Source organism: Elephantulus edwardii, unplaced genomic scaffold, assembly GCF_000299155.1.
Source record: "Elephantulus edwardii isolate Elephantulus edwardi_28Jun2011 unplaced genomic scaffold, EleEdw1.0 scaffold00351, whole genome shotgun sequence".
Classification (NCBI taxonomy): Eukaryota; Metazoa; Chordata; class Mammalia; order Macroscelidea; family Macroscelididae; genus Elephantulus; species Elephantulus edwardii.
Window position 1 is genome coordinate 1,138,766 of NW_006400101.1, and position 14,895 is coordinate 1,153,660.

A 14,895-nucleotide genomic window follows, 5' to 3' on the forward strand; every position below is an offset into this window, starting at 1 on the left:
AATGACGTGTTATGCATCAGAGAGTAGCACAATAACTAAGGAAGATAGAACAAAGATTGATGCCTTTGAGATCTGACACTGGAGAATAGTCTTGAACATACCATGGACTGCCAGGAGAAAAAAAAAATGTCTGTCCTGGAGAAGGTGAAAGCTGCTCCCTGGAGGCAGGATTTTGAAGCTTCATCTTATATACTTTGGGCACATGGCCAGGAGGGACCAGTCCTTGGAGAAGGACATCATGCTTGGATTGGTGGAGGGATAGTGCAGGAGAGGAAGACACAGGATGAGATGGGTTGACTCAATGACTGGAAGAATGAGATTAAGTGTGTAAGAGATGATGAAATTGGCTAAGAATAGGGTTCAGTTTACAATGGCATATAACAACAACAAACTATAGCCCCTAAATTGAAGAAACAAATTTTCACTCAGTAAATTTTACCAACTTACATTTTTGTTTTAGCAGGAAAGTAAAACTGAAAGGCACATATATTCTGAAGTAGTTAGAATTTCAACCTTGGAGTCTAAGCACACTGAAACTTTAAAAATATTTTCCTTTAGTTATTATTAGATCTGTTGTTATGTGCTGTCGAGTCATTTGTGACTCATAGTGGCCCTATGTGAAACAGCTCTAAACCCTGCTCTATCCTGTGCCAATCTCACTGCCTCTGACACACACATTCTGATTACCCCAGTCACTGAATCAATGCACCTCATAGAGGGTCTTCCCCTCCTGCGCCATCCCTCCACCTTCCCAAGAATGATGTTCCTCTTCAAGGACGGGTCTCTCCTTACAACATGTATGTCAGACAAAGCCCCAGAATCCATGCCTCCAGGGAGCAGCCCAGTTGAATCCTCTCCAGGATGAATCTGTTTGTTTTCTTAGCAGTCCATGGTACATTCAATACTCTTCTCCAACACCAAAGCTCAAAGGCATCAATTCTCCTTCTATCCTCCCTAGTCATTGTCCAACTCTCTGATGTATAACAAATACCATGGCCTGTATCAGACACACCTTAGTCTCCAGAGTGACACCATTACTCTAGGTAGGTAATTAATACACTATAGTCTCCCAGCTTTTAGTTCTGAAAATAATTCAAAAGACTGGAAAATTTAAGGGGGGGAAAGTCAATTCTATCCTGCCATGACCTATGACATTTTATTAATGACTATTTTTAAAAAAGAATATTTAAAGACAATTTAAAGCCAAAGAGAGTCTGAGCTAAACCATGGTAATTTCAATTGCTTCTTACACATCCTAATGTTTGACAAGTAATGTTGTTATTGTGGTGCTCTACCATTGAGTTGACTACGACTCATGGCAAGCCTATTAACAATAACTTGAAACTTATCCTTATCCTGCACCATCATCACAACCTTAAAAATGCCTAGGATCATTGTTAGTGTCACTTTGTAAATCATCCCATTGAGGGTCTTCATCTCTTTCTCAGTGTGAAATATTTCTCAAAGAACTGGTATATTACCTGACAACATGACTAAAGTAAATGAGATGATGTTTGCCATCCTTGTTGTCATTGTTATGTGCCTTTGAGTTGCCTGTGATTCATAGTGATCCTATGAACAATAACACTGAATCCTGTCCTATCCTAAGCCTATCTCACTACCTTCTCTCCATCTCTCCCTTCGCCACTAACTCTGCCTCCAACGCATCTACCCTTATTACCCCAGTTACTGTGTCAATCCATCTTATCCAGGGTTGTGTCTTCGCATAACAGATTGTTGGTGAGTCTTCCTCCAATCCTAATGGTACATGGCTTCTCATAAGGCCTAGCCTTCTGAATGAATTGGTCCACATACAGTTTGAAAAGGTGTGGAGACAGAAGGCATTTCTGACACACTCGTTTCCCAGTTTTTGAACAGTCCAGTGTTTCCTTACTCTGTTTTGAGGACTGCTTCCTGGTCTAAGCATAGGTTTCAAATGAGCAATATTAGATGTTCTGGGATTCCCATTATTCTCAATGTTAGCCACAATTTGTTGTGATCCATATAGTCAAAGGGTTTGCATAGTCAATTAAACACACACACACACAAATATTCTTCTGGTACTCTGTTTTCAGCTAAGAATCATCTGACTTTTGTTATGACATCCCTAGTGCAATGGCTTCTTTTAAAACTAGCTTACACTTCTGGAAGTTCTCCGTTGATATACTTTTCCAGTAATTTTTTATAATATTCAGCAGGATTTTGGTTGCTATAATACTATTTACATTGTCAATACCACTTTAAAAGATCAACTTTTTTTTTAATGGATATTAATACGGACCTCTTCCAGTCAGCTGGGCAGGTATTCCTCGAGTACTCTGCTTTCATCCAAGATCCATCTGACCTTGGCTATGATGTCCATAGTGCAATGGGCTCTTCTAAACCCAGATTGCATTTTTGGCAGTTCTGTCAATGAACTGTTCCAGTTATTTTTAGATAATCTTTATCAGGAGTTTGCTTGCTGTGATATTAGTGATATTGTTTCATAATACTCAGTTTGACCACCTTTTTTGGGAATGAGAATAAATATGAATCTCTTCCAATCAGTTGACCAAGTAGTTGTCCTCCTGATTTCTTGGCAAAATTCCTTGGCTACATGTCTTCCAAGATAGATTTTTTTTTTTCTGACTCGACTGAAATAAATTTTTGAGACTTCAAAATGAACAGTCACATTACTTCCCTGGCTCACATAGGATCAGCTCCCTCACAATCAGCTGTGGGAATGGAGACAGATGGATTTGGATTAGCCACGAGCACTGAGATTTTAGGACTCTACTGTTTTGACCTTGCCATTTACCTATGCCTTTCACTGAGGAAAATATCCTAGATAGTGCTTCTAAGGCTTTGATTACCCCTCAGGGAAACTACCTCCTCCCAACAAACTGCAGGACAAGGCAGAGATACAAGCCTACCATAGATGGAGAAAGGATGGGACCTCAACTCCCTGCTCCTCAAAGGACAACTGGATGAGAAGTTTGTCACAAGGGAATTAGAGACAATACTTAAATACTGCAACTTATCAATAGCATGATAAAGATAAGAAACTGACAATAAACTATACACACATAAAAGAAACTGCCTTACACAAACCAAGAAGAACTTCACATAAGGTCAAGGAAGCAGCAGAATCAGAGACAAACTTGGAAGAACTCTAGCAGACCTAATTAAAAACCTTGAAAAACCTACAAACAAGAGAGAATAAAATAAATGAATGGGACCTTCTAAGAATCAAATCCCTATGCAAATCAAAATAACCTCCAAATTGGTAAAAAGGAAACCCAAAGACTTGGAAAAATATTTTATAATGACATATCTGATTTATATCTATATCTATATATATCTAAAATTTATAAAACATTCCAGCACCTCAACAAGAAAAAGGTAAAGAACCCAATTGCAAGAAAAATTTCATCTTTTGCAGCAAATGTTTTAAGTCCTCCTCACTTTCAGAAAGAAAGTTCATGTTATCTGTCTCGTGTATGTTTTGAATTTTTCTCCAATTCTGTTGCCTTATTCTTTCTGATAAAGCCCACTTTCTCAAATGATTTATTCAAATGATATTGAGTTATATAAATTTGACAATTCAAACTTTTTTCCAGCTATCATGATGAAAATAAATGAAATTAAATAATGAAAAGGAAACAAGGCCTCAGTACTGGAAACTACAGAGAATTAATGAAAGGAATAAAAATTTCACCTAATTCAGAATAGCTAAAATAGTTAGTGAATTAAAAATCATCTCTTTTTAAGATGTTCTTTAACCTAAATTTATGAACATAATTAGCATTGGAGATGAAACAGTTTGGAGTTCTTTGGAATTTGCATTAAAATACATACAAAATTATCTGAAAACTTGCAAACTTTGGCCATATTCTCATATTCCCATTTTTCTATCAATCTCAAATTTTAAAAATTGATATAGAAATAGAAAAAACATATTATGATAAATTAATGCTTACCTAAAATATTATATTCTATGTAGTATGGGGTAGCTATGAGTTATAGTTGACTTTATAACAATTGATAGCACTTTGGAATTGGATTGTCACCTTAGAGGAGAGCAACTGTATATAAGTAATATTATTATAAATGATATATACAAGTTGTTAAGCACTAAAGTCAATGCTTCAGCTTTTTGATTCAGTTTGTCTTTTTTTTTTTCTCTAGTCTATTATTGATGGTACCATGAACTGCTAGGAAAACAAACAGATTCATCCTTGAAAGGGTTAAACCGGGCGGCTCCCTGAAGGCAAGGATTCTAAGCCTCTGTCTGACATACTTTGGACATGTTGTAAGGAGGGACCAGTCCTTGGAGAGGGACATCATGCTTGGGAGGGTGGAGGGAGAGTGCAGGAGGGGAAGGCCCTCTATGAGGTGGATTGATTCAGTGACTGGGGTAATTGGGATGGGTGTATCAGACACGGTGCCATTGGCACAGGACAGAGCAGAGTTTAGGGCTGTTTTACATAAGGCTCGCTATGAGTCATAGGTGACTCAACGGCACATAACAACAACAACAAAATAATTTATTTTTATTTTCTTCATTCAATTTTAGTTGTCTCTGAAGTGAACAAGACTTCTATCATTCCTAAAGAAGGAGAAAACAGAAAAATTACTTACTGGTCCTTTAGGCAAATTGTCCTCAGAGGAAAACTAAATTTCCTTTTTAAAAACTCTCAGTAATTTGGTTAAGTCATTAACATTCATGCTGAAAATGGAGTATACTTTCAATGCCTACTGAAGACGCTGAAAGTCTACAGTATTGGGCATGACTATACTTTAACATTTAGAAATAAAATTCCTTACAACATGACCAATAGATAACATCATGATTAACAGGAAAAATATTATCAAGCACTTGATTTTATTTGGATCCACATTTGATGCCTACGGTATCAAGAAAACAAAAAAATGTGTTGTCTTAGACAAATGAGCCATCAAAGATTTAATATTCCAAAGGGAAAGGATGTCAGATAAAGATTCTGTTGTGCTCATCCTAAGATATGGTATTTTTAACTGTTTCATATGCATGTGGAGATTGAACTATGAACAAGAAGAACTGAAGAATAAGTGGGGCCTTTGAATTGTGGGGTTGATGAAAAGGAGTCTTTGAATTGTGGTGTTGGTTAAAAATACCTGTCAAAAACAAACAAATTTGACCACTCCTCATGGTGGCGGAAGCTTGGGCGCAGTACGGTGGTGATTGAGGGTGGTGACTGAGCGAGCCTGGCGGGCGGGGCGCCGAGCTGTGGCCCGGCCTCCACGTGCCCCCCCGGGCTCCACACTCCTAATGCTTCACGGGTGTTGAGCCCTTCCCGGCCGGGACAATGGTGAAGTATTTCCTGGGCCAGAGTGTGCTCCGGAGTTCCTGGGACCAAGTGTTCGCCGCCTTCTGGCAGCGGTACCCGAATCCCTACAGCAAACATGTCTTGACGGAAGACATAGTACACCGGGAGGTTACCCCTGACCAGAAACTCCTGTCCCGGAGACTGCTGACCAGGACCAACAGGATGCCGCGCTGGGCTGAGCGATTGTTTCCTGCCAATGTTGCTCACTTGGTGTACATCCTGGAGGACTCTATTGTGGACCCACAGAATAAGACAGACCAGGACCACCTTCACCTGGAACATCAACCATGCCCGGCTGATGGTGGTGGAGGAACGCTGTGTTTACTGTGTGAACTCTGATAAACAGTGGTTGGGCCGAAATCCGCCGAGAAGCCTAGGTCTCCTCTAGCTTGTTTGGTGTCTCCAGAGCTGTCCACGAATTTGGTCTGGCTCGATTTAAAAGCAATGTGACCAAGACTATGAAGGGTTTTGAATACATCTTGGCCAAGCTACAAGGTGAAGCCACTTCCAAGACACTTGTTGAAACTGCCAAGAAAGCCAAGGAAAAGGCAAAAGAGACAGCACTGGCAGCCACAGAGAAGGCCAAGGACCTAGCCAGCAAGGCAGCCACCAAGAAACAGCAGCAGCAGCAGCAGCAACAATTTATGTAGCCATCATCAGCCCTGCACAGCCCTTTTACCACCACCATCGCACAGCAGACAATCCAGCTCCAAGCCCCTATCCCCAGTGTGCTCTCTTATTGAAAATCAACAACCAGCCCTATTTCTTGCCTAAGAGATGGCTAGGACAAGGGGTAAGGGTCTTGTTTGGCATCTACAGAACAGCAAGCATGTCATCCATGGTCTGTGCTGATTCTGAATATTCCTCCCATTTGGCAGCTGAGGCACAGAGAGGCACAGACTTGCCCGGATCAGTGTGCAAGTGAAGTGGGAAATGCTAGACTGTAAGCTCCGTGAGGGCAGGAATCTGTTTGCTCTCTGATGTGTCCCAAGTATTTGGAATAATATCTAGTATGTAATCAGCACTCAATAAATAACTTGACTTAAAAAAAAAAAACACACCAAAAAAAACCCAAAAACAAATTTGTCCTGGAAGAAGTGAAACCAGGCTAATATTTTTTCTTTTTTTTAAAAGGCAAGAATGATGAGACACTATCTGACACTATCTCTGAGTTGGTGCCAGTTCTCAGAATAGGACATTATGCTTAAAATGTAGTGGGTCAGCTGCTGTTGTTGTTATGTGCCACCAAGTTGCCTGAGACTTACAACAACCTTATGTATAATAGCCCTAAACCCTGCTCTGTCCCATGCCAATCTTATTGTCTCCCACACCCATCCCCATTACACAGTCACTGAATTTATCTCATGGAGGGTCTGTCTTCCTCTCCTGTACTGTCCCTCCACCCTCCCAAGCATGATGACCCTCTCCAAGGACTGATCCTGCCTGAAAAATGTCCAAAGTTTGTCAGACAAAGCTTCAGAATCCTTGCCTCCAAGGAGCAGGCTGGCTTCACCCTCTCCGGGACTAACTTGTTTGTTCTCCTAGAAGTCCATAGTATATTCAATACTCTTCTCCAGAACTGCAGCAAAAAGCATCAATTATCCTTCTATCATCCCTGGCCGTTGTCCAGATTTCTGATGCATAGCAAATAATTGCAAGGAATATGATCTGTATCAGGCACACCTTAGACTCCAGACTGACATCATTTCTCTTCAGTACTTTGGAGAGGTCTCTGACAGCACACTTTTCCAGTGCAGTTTGTCTTTTAATTTCCTGGCTGCTGGTACCAAGAGTGTTGATCAAAGAGCCAAGCAAACTGAGGCTATTAACAATCTCATTCTCTTCACTATCTATCATGATGCTGCCAATTGGCCCAGTGGTGAGAATCTTTGTTTTCTTGATGTTACGCTTCATTCTGTATTGAAGGCTGCACTCCTTGACCTTCTACAAGTGCTTCTGGTCCTACTCAGTCTTAGCAAGCAGGGTTTTGTCATCTGCATAACACAGATTGTTGATGAGTCTACCTCCAATCCTGATGCCACATTTCTAAGGAGATGAATACTTTCCATGAGATGTGTTGATATACTGCAACAAAGAATTTAAGCACAGAAGAGTTTGTAAAAATGGCATAGGGCCCAGCAGAGTTTCAATTAGGTGTATATCTAATGTCACCTATCAAGGACCTCTACTAATAAAAAACCCAATAAACTAGTAAGTAAACATATTTCTAGATTATTTGAACATTTTCTTTTCAGCATATCATTTTTTAAAAAATATGATCAATTAATTGATATTTAAAAACAAAGTTCTGGGGGGAAAAGGATTCTTCTTGCAGAATAATTTTACAAGGAAAATAAATTTATTAAGATTTTAGAAACATGACAAAATTAAGTGATTTAAGTACTCTAAAATTATCCACAATCACAATCATTCATCTTCTACTACCCACAGCCATTGAGTCACTTCTGACTTATAGCAGCCCTACATTGTTGAAAAATAAGTTTAAATAGGTTCTCTTTGCTACACTTTCACTTTCACAGCAGATTCTGAAAACGTGGAAACTCTAGCAAAATTATTATTCTTTATTTTTAAAATTTACTTAGTTATTTTTTAATATTTTGTTATTATTCACCTTTTTCATAGTACTATGTTCTTCTCCCTATCTCCGGGCTTAGTTCATATTTTCTCATTTAGTGTTTTTCTCATTTTAGTGTTTATTTTCTCATAGCTTTTAAAGTATCATAGGAAGTTTCAGAGCTATTGGAAAACAGGACTAGTTTTTAAAGACAGTCTTACTTGTAAGAAAGAGCTGTCAGAAGTGACAGGGTACAATTGTTAAAATGTCTGAAATAAAGGCTAAATAAATGTCTACATATAAAATGGTACTTTTTTCTGCTATGTCTAAACAAAGCACTTTTCTTTCATTCATGTTGCTGGACTCAATATGTCACCTGTCTCATTCTTATTAAAATGAAGAATCAGTGCAATGCTGCAAATCATCAGTGAAATTCTGGGAAAATTACCTACATTTCTGACAGAAAGTAGAACCACTTTATGATTTTAATGTTGTTGAAGAGATACACAGCAATCACTTTGTAGACTGAACATAATTGTATCAGTTTATATGCTGATGGAGGTGTACTGACATATTTTTCCAGTAGGTTTGCTCCATGATATTTAAGCGTACTGTAGAATTTTAATATATAAATAAATTCTGTAAGCCCCAGTTTGAAAAATGTGCAGAGGGACACAAAGAAAATTTATATATAATTTAAAAGGTGACTAGTAAAAAATGGTTTTAAATTTTAAGAGGTTTTTTTCAATATAATAAAAGACTTAAAACAATAGAGGTTCCTATGAATCTTGTCATACAACCTAAACCATAGGAGAAAATATATGTATAAAGGCATAAAAAGAACTGAAATATTGATACTTTCTACAAAATAAATGATCCTTGCAAACATTAGGGTGAGTGAAATGAGAGTAATAAAAGAAAAAATGTTAGATGATTCCACATCTATGAAATAACTGTTGTTGTTATGTGACGTGAAGTCTCCTGTGACTCACAGCAACCCAGTATACAAGAGTTTTAAAACCTGCTCTATCCTGTGCTAATCTTACTGTCTCTGACATATTTACCTCCATTACCAAAATTGATCCATCTCATCCAGGGTCTTTCTCTCCTGTGCTGTTCCTCCACCCTCCCAAGCATGATATCCCTCTCTAAGGAATGGTCCTGCCTTGCAACATGTCCAAATTATATCAGACGAAGCTTCAGAATCCTTGCCTCCAAGGAGCAACTTGGTCTCACCTTCTCTTCGCCTAGCAGTCCATGATACATTCAATGCTCTGCTACAGCAAAACGGCTCAAAGGCATCAATTCTTTTATCATCCCTAGTCATTGCCCAGCTTTCTTATACATAGTAAGTAGTTGCAAAGATCATGGCCTTGATCAGGTGCACCTTAGTTTCCAGACTGACATCATTGCTCTTCAGTGCTTTGGAAACATATCTGGCAACAGGTATACCCAGTGCAATTTATCTTTTAATTTTCTGGCTGCTGTTACCAAGGGTGTTGATTGTGCAGCCAAGCAAACTGAAGCTATCAACAATCTCAATCTCTTCACCATCTATCATGATGTTGTCCATAGGCCCAGTGGTGAGAAACTTTGTTTTCTTGATCTTGAACTTCAATCCATATTGAAGGCTGCAGTTCTTGACCTTCTACAGCAAGCACTTAGGTCCTCCTCAGGTTCACCAAGCAGGTCTGTGTCATTTGCATAACACGGATTGTTGATGAGTCTACCTCCAATACTGATTCCACATTTCTCCTCCTAGAGCCCAGCCTCCTGGATAGCCTGTTCTGCATATAGATTGAAATGATATGGAGGTCTGCTGCATACCCTTCCCAATTTTGTACCATGTATTACTTCCTTGCTATGTTCTGATGACTGACTCCTGATCCATGTGTAGGTTTCACAAAAGCATGTGTTCTGGGATTCCCATTGTCCTCTGAGTTACCCATAGATTGTTGTGAACCAAACAGTCCAATGTCTTTGCAGTCAATGAAACACAGATAGACATTCCTCTAGTGCTCTCTGCTTTCAGCCAAGATCCATCTGACTTTAGCTAAAATATCCCTAGTGCAACAGCCTGTACTAAACTCAACAAGCACTTCAGGCAGTTCTCTGTTGATGTGTTGATCTTCATCAGAATCTTGCTTCCATGAGGTATCAATGATAATTTCCACACTCTTTTGGGTCACCTATTTTTTTGTAATGGCAGCAAGTATAGATCACTTCCAGTCAGTCAGCCACTTGTTGTCCTCAGGTTTCTTGGCACAACTTGGTGAGCACAACAAGACTGTGTCTGTTGAAATATGTAAATTGGTATGCCGTTAATTTCTGGGGCCTTGTTTTTTGACAATTCTTTCAGAGCAGCTTGAACTTCCTCCTTCTTCACCACAGGCTCTTGCTCATACATTGATTCATGAAATTCTTTCATGTCTGCCAATTCCTTTTGGTACAGTGACTCTGTGTACTTCTTCCATCTTCTTTTAATGTTTCCTGGATCTTTTCATATTCTGCCCAAAGCATCCTTAAATATTGTAACTTGAGGCTTGAATTTGTTCTCCAGGTCCTTCAGCTTAAGAAATGCAGAATGACTTCGCACCATTTGATTTTTTTTAAGATTGCTTTTTTTTAAATAAGTGAAGTTTTAAAATGATAAACTTAAATTGATTAAATATACAAAACATAAAGACACTATCAGGGAATCACTGTTACTTTTGGGAACAAAATGTCCTGTTTCTAAAATAAAATAACAATGTTCTGACACAAGATAATGTACTAGGATTTCAGCTTAGTTGTCTAACACAACTTGCTCAACATCTTATATAAATTGCACTTTAATCACATAACCAATGAATTGTAAATTTAAGAACAAGAGACTATAAAGTACCACACAGAATATTATGGCTTTAAGAGATTTATGAAAACACATATTGAAGAAAATTTTCGCACATTTCATTGTAGTACTTTACTTTGTCTTCCCATGCTGCCCTTTGGAATCTTCTGTTCAACTCCTTAATATCTTGATTCTCCCCTTTGCTTTGGTTTTTTGGTGCTATCGCTTCTAGGCCTTTTGGCTAAGATCATGTGTGATTTTTTGGTGCTCTGGCATAATATTCAGAGTTCCTTCTGACATCCATCTTGGTCTTTTTTTCTCTAATCTATGAGTTTTTATAATTGGAAAATATCTTTAATCTGCTCTTTTCCATAAAATGCTTGTCTGTAAGATAATGTTCTTCATCTGAGCATTCAAATTAAGACTGACTAGGAAGAAGGATTTGCCATCCACTTCTGAAATAACAGGCCTTCAAAACCGTATGCACAATAGAACACATTGAGATTGGTAGATATGGCAACTGAAGATGAGCCCACAGGAGGAGGAACTAGTGATTGGACCATGCAATGTGAGAATCATGAATAGAGGAAAATTGGATATTGTTAAGAAAGAAATGGAATGCATAAATACTAACATACTAGCTACTGACAAAATGAGATGGACTGGCATGGGACATTTTGAGTCAGACCATCATATGATGCTGGAGATTAAAACATGAGGGAAAATGGAGTTGCTTTCATAGTTAAAGTAATTTCTAGATTAATCTTGAAATACCATGTTTTGCGTGACAAGATAATATCCATATGCATACAAGGAAATCCAGTGAATATTATCATTATTCAAATATATGCATTAACAACCAGAGCTGAAGAGGAAAATAGAAGATTTCTACCAACTTTTGCACTCGGAGATAAATCAAACATGCAATAAAGATGCATTAATAATAATGGGTAACTGAAATGCAAAAATTTGGAACAGAGAAGAAGGATCGCTAGATTAAAAAACATGGATTTATGACAGATATTTATCTGGAGGTAGAATGATAGAATTTGGCACATTCAATGGCTTATTTATTGTGAATATGTTTTATAAGAAACATACACACAGGCTATCCACATGGATTTCACCTGATGGTATGCATAGGAATCAGATCAATTATATTTGCAGAAAGAATCTTTGGAGAAGCTTAATATCAGCTGTGAAAACTAGGCCAGGTGCTGATTATGAAACAGGCCAACTCATATGCAAGTTAAAGCTGACGTTGAAGAAAATTAAATCAAATCCATGGGAATCAAAATTTGACCTTGAGTCTATTCCACTTGAATTCAAAATCTTTTCAGGAACAGGTTTGAAGCTTTGAACACTAATGAGCCAAGACCGGATGAGCTGTGGGAGGATATCCAGAATATAATCCAGGAAGAATGAAATATCTAGAAGAGCCAATTGTATAGACATGAAAGAATCTATGAGTGGTAAAAATAATGCATTTGGCTATCAACAGAAAATTTAGAGTCTAAAGTCTACACAAATTTACTTCAGAAGAAAGACCTAGAGATCGATTATCGAATGGATAATTACCAATTAAAAGAAAAATACAACAAGATTCTGTTCTGACATAGATGAATTATTACCAGTTTTAACTGAGTTGATGATAACTGGTGTTTATAAATTTTATTAACAGTTTACGAGGAGTAGATGTGACTGAAGGGCAAATGGAAACTCACTGCTTAACTAAGCTACTGTTAGGCATAATGGAAAAATTGTGAAAGAGGTGTGGTGATTGAATAATATAAATAGTGGAGTACATGAAATAATGTTGAATTACTAAAATGTTTTGTCATAATTTGTCTGTAATTGTCTATAATTATCACAAAATAGCTAAAATGAACACAATCATAAGTTGTTGTTTTGCTGTTGTTGATTGCCATCGAGTTGAGCAAAACTCATAGCTACCCTATGAACAAAAGACCTGAAGCCTTTCGATAACTATCATTTTCAAAGTTCATAGAATTACCAGAGGCATGTTGCTTAGGAAGTGGGTGCTACTCCTGCTTCCAAAAATCATAACAGACTTAGCAAAAATTTTCTTCACTGGAGTTTAGGCTCTAACAGATTATCCTCATGAATAAAAGTTTTGCTATGCATAGTAAAATTAGCATGAAAATATAATCTAGTGTGATGTAAAAAATCACCCAGAATTCTAGACTACAGGAAAAAAAGGCAGTTGTCCCACACCTGAGCTTTCTTAGTATATAGTTTAAATCAATGGCGAATGAGGTCTATCTAATTGACATTGAGTTTTCAAACTCATAGCAACCTTACTTTGAACAAAGAACTCTTGACAGATCTTGTACCATCTTCATAATCATTAATTGTTGCTGTCTGTTTGCTAGCAACCTACAGCAACACCCTGATGGGAGAAAGCACAACAAAGATACACGACTCCGGGAGAGGATTAGAGAGTCAATCCCGCTCAATTTTCTTGAGATCTGCAGTGCACGTATATACAAACATGTAAATAGAAAGACAGGATAGGGTGGGCTTACAGACACGGGACATGTGGATTGGTTAGGGGAATGTAAACCTCGTGTCGACCATTCCCAGCTCAACAGACGAGGCAGCTTCTTCCCAGGTGGCCAGCTTTCTCAAGCCAGTACAGCCAAACACAGGGGAACTTTCTCTACCCTGAATTAAAGGCAATTGGGAGGCTTGCAGTTATCTGGAGCTTAGGTAATCCGTCCTGGCCAGAGACCCTTCCTTTCCCCCAACATCCCACAACAATTAATATATTATTATTATTATTATTTCAATCCATAGCATTACATTTTCCTGTTTCACTAACTAACAAATTGGTCTAATAGTTGGTCTTCCCAAATGAGATGCCAAAAGTAAGTAAGTAAGTAAGCTAATTTTTCATCATTCTTATCTCTAAAGGATATTCTGGTTCTGTATCTAATATCACAACTCATCTGGTCTTCGGTTATTGGTGTTCAATGCCTCAAATCTATTCTTAGGATGATCATAAAATTCTGATGGAATTGATTCAAGATCACATCTTGGTTCCTATGGATTTATTGTCATTTTCTTTGGCCTCCATTTGAACTTGCATATGAGTAATTGATGATCTGACCCACAGTCTGCCAGTGGCCTAGTTTTGACTGCTGATATTGAGCTTCTCCAACAATTTCTTCCACAAATGTAGTCAACCTGATTCCTAAGCAGCTCATTGGGTGAAATTCAGGTGTAAAGTCATATTTTGTGTGCTTTAGAAAAAAGTCTTTGCAATGAATAAATCATTATAAACACAAAATTCAATTATTCTGTTTCCAGCTGCATTTCTATCACCAAGCTCATATTTTAGAACTACTGTTCCTTCTTCTCTGTTTGTTTCGTTAGCATTTCAGTCATCAGTTATCATTAATACATGTTCATTGCGTGCTTTGTCAATTCCAAACTGCAAAATTTGGCAAAAGTTCTCAATTTCTTCCTCTTTGGCACTAGATTTAGAAGCATATACTTGAATAACAGTCATTTTAGCGTGTCTTCTCTGTATGTGTATTGATATTAGCCTATCACTCGTAACACTATATTTCAGAATAGAACTTGAAATTGACTTTTTTACTATGAGTTCAACACTGCTCTTCTTCTGATTACCCCAGTCACTAAATCAATCCACCTCATAGAGGGCTACTACTACACTACTAAAACTATCATCTTTGTTTAGTGTTAATAAGGTTTCAAGAGCTTTTTATTTAGGAAGTAGATGGCCCATCCTGCTTCCTATTCTGTCTTAACCAGGGAACTCTACCAATACACATCAACAATGGAATTTGACTATTTGGAATTTTACTCATCACTGGCAAAGATTTCATTATCACAGCAACCCCAAGTAATTGCAGTACAGTAAACTGACAGACCACTTGCTATGCAAAGGCATTTGACTGTGTAGATCATGACAAGTTGTGGCTGAAGAACTGGGATTCCAGAGCACTTGATTTTGTTCATGAGGAACCTATACCTGGACCAGGAAGCTGTTGTGTGAATAGAGCAGGGGATCACTGCATGGTTTGGAATTGGGAAGGGGGTGTGTCATGGATGAATTCTGGCTTCATACCTGTTCAATCTATAAGCTAAGAAACTGG

The 14,895-nt window shown here is 38.0% G+C and overlaps 1 pseudogene; it reads left to right on the forward strand.

Moving 5' to 3' along the window:
- Positions 1-5,327: 5,327 nt before the first annotated feature.
- LOC102863894 lies at positions 5,328-5,998 on the forward strand (annotated as a pseudogene).
- The last annotated feature ends 8,897 nt before the right edge of the window (positions 5,999-14,895 follow it).